Here is an 8,520-nt window from a genome sequence, read left to right as displayed (position 1 = left end):
AGAACTTAGTCTGCACACGTACAAAAAACATATTTTTTAAGAAAAATCCTCCATAATGTTTCAATGTTTTATCCTATCCATTAATATATATCTTTACACACACACACACACACACACACAAATATATATATATGTATATACATACATAAATTTATCATTCCAATCTGTCTGCAGTTAAAATATCCCTGTTGCATTGAGGTATTAAATTGCAAGCTTTGGCACTGTCTGAAAAATTGAAAATCCATTCATAAAAGAAAAAAAAACAACCTAAAATTAAGTTATCTCTTTCTTAGTTCATATAAAGTAACTGAAAAAAAATCATTTGAGAAAATGTCTTAAAAAAGAAAAACTTTCTCACTTATATAATTCTCCATTTTGAAATGGAAATACATTTAAAATGATAATGCACATTAATCTTGAAAAAATGTACCCTAACAAAAAAGAGTTTCAAGGTTTGTAATGCCAAGGTTTGTAATGACATATGGCTACAGTGTTACACTTTCTTTTTTTTTTACTATTTTTTAATGTTTTTAATTAATTTATTTTGATTTATCAGCAATCACTTCCATATGCTTTTGAGTTTAAATTTTTTCTCCCCCTTCCTCTCCACCATCATCCTCAAGACAGCGCACAATCTGATATAAGCTATACATATATATTCTTATTAAACATATTTTCATATTAGTGATGTTGTAAGCAAGAATTAGAACCAATAGGAGGAACCACCAGAAAGAGGAAACAAAACTCAACAGAAGACAACAAAATAGTAAAGTGCTTCAATCTGCATTCAAATTCCATAGCTCTTTCTTTGGATATGGATAGCATTTTCCATCATGAGGCCTTTGGAGATGTCTTAGATCCTTGTATTGCTGGGAAGGGTTTAAGTTTATCAATATTAGTCATTGCACGATGTGGCTGTTATTGTGTACAACATTCTCTTGGTTTTGCTCATTTCTACAATGTTCCATTTTCAAAAGAAGACATATAATCTGGTTGGCAATTTCAATATTTCAGTGCTAAGAAGAACCCAATCTTTTAGAAATGGACCAAAGGCACTTAAGAATGGCTCTAGTATGTTCCACAATGGCATTCCGGATCAGAGATAATATCTGGCTGAACAACCAGCTCCCCTGGAAAAAGAAGCATCCAGTTGAGGTAGCATTCTTTACTGCCCTGAGCACTTAGCTAAATGTAGGCCAAGAGCTTTGTTTATACTTATTTTAAACATGAAAGTAAGTGGTAGAGAATGGCCTTGAATTAAACCATTTTAAATAAGATTTTTTTTTCTTTAAACAACTTGATAAACCATCTAAGCAACAGGTCCTAAATCACCAGGAATGATGTTAGAGAATTTAAACATCAGAATATTACCAAAGAACTGAGCATACTTCTATCTTTGAGGCCAAATTCACAGAATTTACAAAGATTGTTCTAGCAAGCAAGCCACATTCCACATAAGAAAGGGTACTTTTGAGAATTCAATGTCTGGTTCATTAGCAGCCTTTACCAAAAGTAGGAAAAATTATGCTGATAAACTGCAGCTTTTAGCAAAAACTGAATGCAGTATCCAACATTTTTAAAAAGTCACAACTCAAGTGAAATAAATCCTTCAAAGTTTATAAACTTTAAAAAAACAGAGGGGAAGACAAATCTTTTTTAGGAAAAAGGTGAAGCGAAGTGTTTAAATTAAGCCTACTGGAAACCCACTGCCATGTTTTACTATCAAAGTAATAAAGAAATGCTTGACAGACACAATCACTACCCATTGCCGTGGACTGGGAAGAGCTGACTAAGGATGGTTTGCAGTGGCTGATTCACTTATGTAGTGTAAGATTTACCCCAGATCATACTGACAAGCTGGGCAGCTGTGCACCTAGGCTCAGAATGATTGGTCCAAAAATCCTTGCAAACATTATGGTGACACACAGTGGTAATTGGCCAAAACACTACCTCCTAACAGTAAATACACAGGAATATTTCTTCTACTTTATTCAGGAATTTCAGCCTTCATTGCACTTAATAATTTGTTCCACAGTTTTTCATTGGATTCATCATTGTTGATGAGACTCTTCAGCTGGGAGGTGAGTGTGTATGGTTCCACTTTAGTCTTCTTGGACCCTGTACTAGGAGAGGCCAGAAAGGCCTCTCTATCTCCTGCTGTCTTCCTTTTCCTATGGAGATATCAATTCCTCATCATCGCTCTTATTATTTCTTTTTTCCTACTCTTTTTTAGCAACTGCTTCCAAATATCCTTCAGGATACTTCATTGTTAAGTCAAGTTTCTTCATCCTGTCTTTCCCTTCCCTGGTCCAAGGGCCAGATTCATCATCATCCCTCCTGAGGAGGTAAGGCCACACAAGGAAACCAGATTTCCCTTTTTCATGCCAATACTTCACTACCTTGTATATTTCATTAAATGCCCCTTCAGCTGGAGCACATTTGCTGTGTTTCCTTCTCTTGATGTTTCTCACCACTCTGACTGGTTTCCCAGCTTGCCAGTCCTTGGTTTTTGCTCTACCTTGTTCATTGATAGGAGCATTGCAGTTTAAAGCCAGAGCTCTGTTCATGTTGGTGAGTTTTTGATCACAGGACTGCTCTGTGGTCCATTTGTTTCCTGAAAAATCTCTGCCTCCACTACCTGTATAAGCGAAAGAGTTGCCATGGTCTATATGATCTTCACAGCCCTCTGGCAGGACCAGAGAGTAGGTGCCATCATTGATTCTGCCATGTATACCTGCCACATGGGACCTGTGGAAACCAGACTTGCCTGCACTTTAAACTTCCACATGGTACCAACAGGAATCCCAGGGGTTGGTCCATAATGCTTAGAAGGCACAATAGTGCACTCCCTTGTGTGACCTACACATGCCATACCCTTGCCCCAGTCTCTGAGATGATGATGTAGCAGCTGCCATCTTTGCCTTCTTTCTGCTCTCTTTGAACTTCTCCCCTGCCAAGACCACTTCACTGGCATCATTCCAACTTTCAGCACAATACCAGTTCTCATCATCTGGAATGTGGCTTAGTGAGGGGCTGAGGCAGTAGATGTGGAAGGCCATGTCACACTCATCACACATCAGCAGCTTGTCTGAGTCTTGCTTTCCTCCACACACATAGTGGGCACATTCTATAGGTCTTTTTGGGATTCCTTTACAATGTTTGAAAATGGGCCACTTTGTCTTTTCAAAGTGTTTTCAAAACCAACTGGGCTCACACTGCCAGGCTCCTCAATTTTATAAATTTCATCCATAAAAGTTATTCTACAGTCATTCAGGGCAGAAGCGGGGGAAGTCTCCTAGCCATCCATGGTAGGGACCTAGATCCACATGTTGGTAGCTCTCTACCTTCAGCACTTCCAGCTGCTCTGCAATTTCCCGTGAAAACCTTGATTTGTAGCTTGGCATGGGAAACCCCCCCACCAGCTATCTTCATTCTTTTTTAAAATCAAATTAACCAATGATTTATCATTTTATTGTTCTTTTGTCCATAAAACCAGCTCTTAGTTTTATTTACTAGTTCAATAGTTTTCTTAATTTCAATATTAATCTGTCCTCTGGTTTTCAGAATTTCTAATTTGGTATTTAATTGGGGATTTTTAATTTGTTCTTTTTCAAACTTATTTAGTTGCATACCAATTCATTGATCTCCTCTTTCTCTATATTATTCAATGAAGCATTTAGAGATATTAATTTTCCCCTAAGAAGAACTTTCTCTGCATCCCATAAGTTTGGTGTATTGTCTCATTCTTGTCATGCTCTTTGATGCAGTTATTGATTGTTCCTATGATTTGTTGTTTAGCTTCCAATTATATTTTAGTCTATCTTTTCATAGTCCTTTATTATAGGTAATTTTTGTTGCATCATGATCTGAAAAGGATGCATTTAATATTTCTGCCTTTCTTTTTTTGCATTGTGAGGTTTTTATACCCTAATATATGGTCAATTTTTGTGTCAATGTCATGAACTGCCAAGGAAAAGGTATATTCCTTTCTATCCACATTCAGTTTTCTTCAGAGATCTATCATATATATTCCATCACCTCCTTAAGTTCTTTCTTGTTTACTTAATGGTTAAATTTATCTAGTTCTCAGACGGGGAGGTTGAGGTCCCATACTAGAATAGTTTTGCTGTCTATTCTTCCTGTAATTCCCTCATCTTCCCCTCTATCATTTGGATGCTATACAACTTGGTGCATGTATATTGTGGTACCTTTTAGCAGGATGTAGATTCCTTCATTATCTCTTTTAATTAGATCTATTTTTGCTTTTACTTTGTCGGAGATCAGGATTGCTACCCCTGCTTTTTTTTCTTCTGCTGAAACATAATATATTCTACTCTAGCTTTTACCTTTACTTTGTTTATCCTTCTGCTTCAGATATGTTTATTGTAAACAACATATTATAGGATTATGGTTTTAATCCACTCTGCTATCCACTTTTATTTTATGGGAGAGTTTATCTCATTCACTTCCACAGTTATGATTACTAACTATGCCTTTCTTTACATCCTATTTTTCCCTCCTGTTTATGCTTTTCTTTCCTTTCTCCCATTCCCTCCTCACTAGCAATTTGCTTCTGAAAACTGCATCTCTCAATCTGCCCTCCCTGCTATAAGCCCCTTCCTTTTTCTTTTCCTTTTCCCCTCTTACTTTCCATAGGGTAAGTTAGATTTCTATGCCTAACTGTGTATGTTATTCCCTCTTTGAGACAAATCCTAAAAGTAAGGTTTAAAGAATGTTCATCTCCCTCCCTTCTTTCCCTCTCCTGTAATAGCTCTTTGCACCTCTTCATATGATATAAATTACCTTTTCTGCCTTCTCCTTTCCTCTTTTCCCAGTACAATCTCTTTTCACTTCTTAATTAGATTTTTTTATCATCACATTAAAGTCAACTTATACCCATGCCCTCTGTCTATGTAAAACTCTTGTAAATTTCATAATAAAGATACAATTCTCTTTCTCTCTCTCTCTCTTTTTTTTTTTAGGCAATTGGGGTTAAGTGACTTGCCCAGGGTCACACAGCTAGTAAGTGTCAAGTATTTGGTCTGAGGCCAGATTTGAACTCAGGTCCTCCTGACTTCAGGGCTGGTGCTCTATCCACTGTGCCACCTAGCTGCCCCTAAAGATACAGTTCTCAAGAGTTACAAGTATCACATTCCTATGTGGGAATGTAAACAGTTTATCATTATTAAATGACATGACATTTTTTCTTTCCTGTTTACCTTTTCATGCCTCACTTGAGTCTTGTATTTGGAGTTTCTTGTTGAGCTTGTATTTTCTGTTGAGCTCTGGTCTTTTCATCATGAAGGTTTGGAAGACCTCTCTTTCATTGATTATCCATCTCCTCACCTGAAAGATTATACTCAATTTTGCTTGGGTAATTGATTCTTGGTTGTAATCCAAGCTCCTTTGCCTTATGGAATATAATATTCCAAGTCCTCTGATCTTTTAATGTAGAAGCTATGAGGTACTGTGTAATCTTTATTGTGGTTCCACAATATTTAAATTGTTTCTTTCTGGCTGCTTCCAGTATTTTCTGCTTGACCTAATAATACTGGAATTTAACTACAATTTTCCTTAGAGTTTTCATTTGGGGATCTCTTCAGTAGATGGTTTGTGGTTCTTTCAATGACTATTTTACCCTCTGGTTCTAGAACCTCAGGGCAGTTTCCTTGATGATTTCTTGAAAGATGCAGCCTAGGTTCGGTTTTATTTTTTTTATCATGGCTTTTAGATGGACCTATAACTTTTAAATGATCTCTACTGTATCTATTTTCCATTGGTTGTTTTTCCAATGAGTTATTTTATGTTTTCTTCTATTTTTTTCATTCTTTTTATTTTGTTTGACTGATTCTTGATGTCTCATAGTCATTAGCTTCCATTTGCCCAATTCTAAATGTTAACAAATAATTTTCTTCAGTGAATTTTTGTGCCTCCTTTTCCATTTGGCCAATTCTACTTTTTAAGGAGTTGTTTTCTGCAGTCAATTTCTGTCCTTCCTTTTCCAAGTTGTTAACTCTATCTTGCATACCTTTCATTTCTTTTTCCATTTTTTCTTTTACCTCTCTTATTTGACTTTTAAAATCCTTCTTTAGCTCTTCCAAGAAGATTTTTTGGGCTTGAGACCAGTTCATATGTTGTTTTGAGGTTTCAGATGTGGATATGTTGACAGTGTTGTCTTCTTCTGAATTTGTGTTTTGATCTTCCCTGTCCCCATAGAAAGAATCTATGGTCATTGTCCATTTCTGCTTTTTGCTCATGTTTGCCTGTCTCTTGGCTTTTAAAGTTGAGCTCTCCTGCAGGAGAACAGGGGGCACTATCCAAGATTGTTGTGCTAGGGGCCAGAGGCATGGTCATTGGCATTTTGTGCTGGGGCTTCAGGTGCTGGTAGCTGGAAGCTATAGGGGTCTGGCAGCTTCCCTAGTGCTAAGCCATGGTCCTAGTGGTGGTGGCTGGCATGTACTGAGGCCAGCTGAGGTTTTTTGGCATTTCCCCAAGGGCTACACTGAGGTTCTTGGGGTCAGAGGTGTGCTGTGTCCCCTGGAGGATGCCTACTCACCCAGGCTGCATTGAAACATGGGGAGGTTCAACTGCCAGAGGATGCTTTCCCACCTAGAGTTGTGATGAAGCATGAGTATATTAGGCAGCTGGAGGATATCTGTTCACCAGTGCGTGTGGAGGTCTCTGAGCAGGAGTCTGCCCATTCCCCTCACTGGGCTAATGCATTTGCGGGTCCTGCTGTTGATGATTGCCTGCTCCACCTCCCTGAACCACAGGATCTCCTACTAATTTGCTGAGTTGGGGCTTGCCTCTGACTTGCCAGGACACCTCCCATCCTGTACTGCTCCCCTTCCACCACAGCAATATGGACATTTCCCATTAATCCCCCAAGGCTCTTGGGCTAAAAGACTTCTGCACCTCATCTTTCTGCTGGTTCCATTATTCCAAATTTTTTTTTTCCTGGGGTGATATTTTCTGGGTTTTTAAGAGGTCAATAAGGCTGAGTGAGAGCAGCTTACTGCTTACTCTGCCATCTTGGCTCCCAGAAGTTGTTTGAAGAATAATTTTGAACAACCGAGTTATTCTGAATACTCTAAATACCTCCAGTGAAAGAACTGATAAAAAGAATTATCAATAGTACGGTTTTACACTTATTTATAAATCTGAGTCAAATTGTGGTATTTTCTAGAATGGGGTGGAGGGAAAGGAGATAGTTCAGAACATAAAATATAACAAAAATTAAAATAAATGACAATTAAATTAAAATTTCTCCTAAAAATAATGATCAGTAAATTTCAAAGGAACTTGCAAGCTCATATGCACAACACATATAAGCATACCTCAGAGACATTAAGGGTTTAGTTCCAGACTACCACAATAAAGTGAATATCACAATAATGTAAGTCACACAAATTTTTTGGTTTCCCAGTGCATATAAAAGTTATGTTTATACTGTAGTCCATTAAGTGTAATATAGTCTTAAGTCTAAAAAAATGTTCGTAGCTTAATTAAAAATATTTTATTTCTTAAAAATGCAGCTTTTTAAAAGCTGCTCAAAGTTTATTAGTTTCTGTTGAGTACAAAGTAAACAAGTTACTGAGGCTGCTGGAAAGCACACAGATGATTCAGATAGTAAAAAACAAAACAAAACAAAAAACAACAGTTAACTGTGGTGCCTTTTACTCATTTTTTAGTGTTTTGCTCTTGTTTTCCTTCAAAAGAAAACAACACACACACACACACACACACACACACACACAACACAACTTATTTTACACTTAAGCAGCCTGTATATTCTAAGGGAATAGGAGGGAAAGAGAAGGTGGAGTGGGGAGGAGAGGGGGAAATGGGCTCTGATGCCACTTCAGAAGCCGGGAAGGCGGGGAGCAGCAAGGAGGGTGCTGCTACTCATGCAGAAGGCCCAGGGCTGGTCTTGCTGGGCTCACTGACATGCCGCTTCTTCATGGCCACCTGAGCCAGGTCACAGGTGATCATGCCATGAGCAACCTGGAAAGTTCCTGAGTGCTCTGGGGATTCCAATACAGTTGTCATGAATGGATGACTCGACTTCCTGAAGAAGAATCTTGCCCACTAGTGGCCTGAGTCTGATTTGGGAAGACCAGAATGGTGGGGGATCACTTCCCCAGAATACTCAGCACTTCCACAGGAGCTGTTGCTGGAAGTGGAACCCAGACGCCTTCAGTAGTAGTCATGGGTTACTACAAGTGAACCACCGGACAGGACTTCTGGCACGCTGCTTGTTCTTGTGATGATGTAAACCTTAGGGGCAGCTGCGGAGCAGCCCCTGTCAGGCAGTGGATTGAGGCGGATGATCAGGGATGACCCGGTTTGGGGGAAGGGGGCACTAGGCCACAGAGCCCATTTGTAAAGTGGATCATGGGAGGATACTCCACGGCAAAGAAAATGCGAGAGTTCTTTGGGTTTCTAAAAATGTATTTTGGATTTCCTTCAAAAACTTTACCTTTGAATTCACAACTTGACTATTTGTTTGGCATAAGAGTC

At 38.5% G+C, this 8,520-nt stretch overlaps 1 pseudogene; it reads right to left on the bottom strand.

Annotated features, from left to right (window-relative positions):
- Positions 1-1,758: 1,758 nt before the first annotated feature.
- LOC114048088 lies at positions 1,759-8,049 on the bottom strand (annotated as a pseudogene).
- Positions 8,050-8,520: the final 471 nt, after the last annotated feature.

This window comes from Vombatus ursinus, unplaced genomic scaffold (genome assembly GCF_900497805.2).
Source record: "Vombatus ursinus unplaced genomic scaffold, bare-nosed wombat genome assembly UNPS02014791.1, whole genome shotgun sequence".
Classification (NCBI taxonomy): Eukaryota; Metazoa; Chordata; class Mammalia; order Diprotodontia; family Vombatidae; genus Vombatus; species Vombatus ursinus.
The sequence above is the reverse complement of the archived record's forward strand: the minus strand, read 5'-3'. Positions and strand labels throughout refer to the sequence as shown.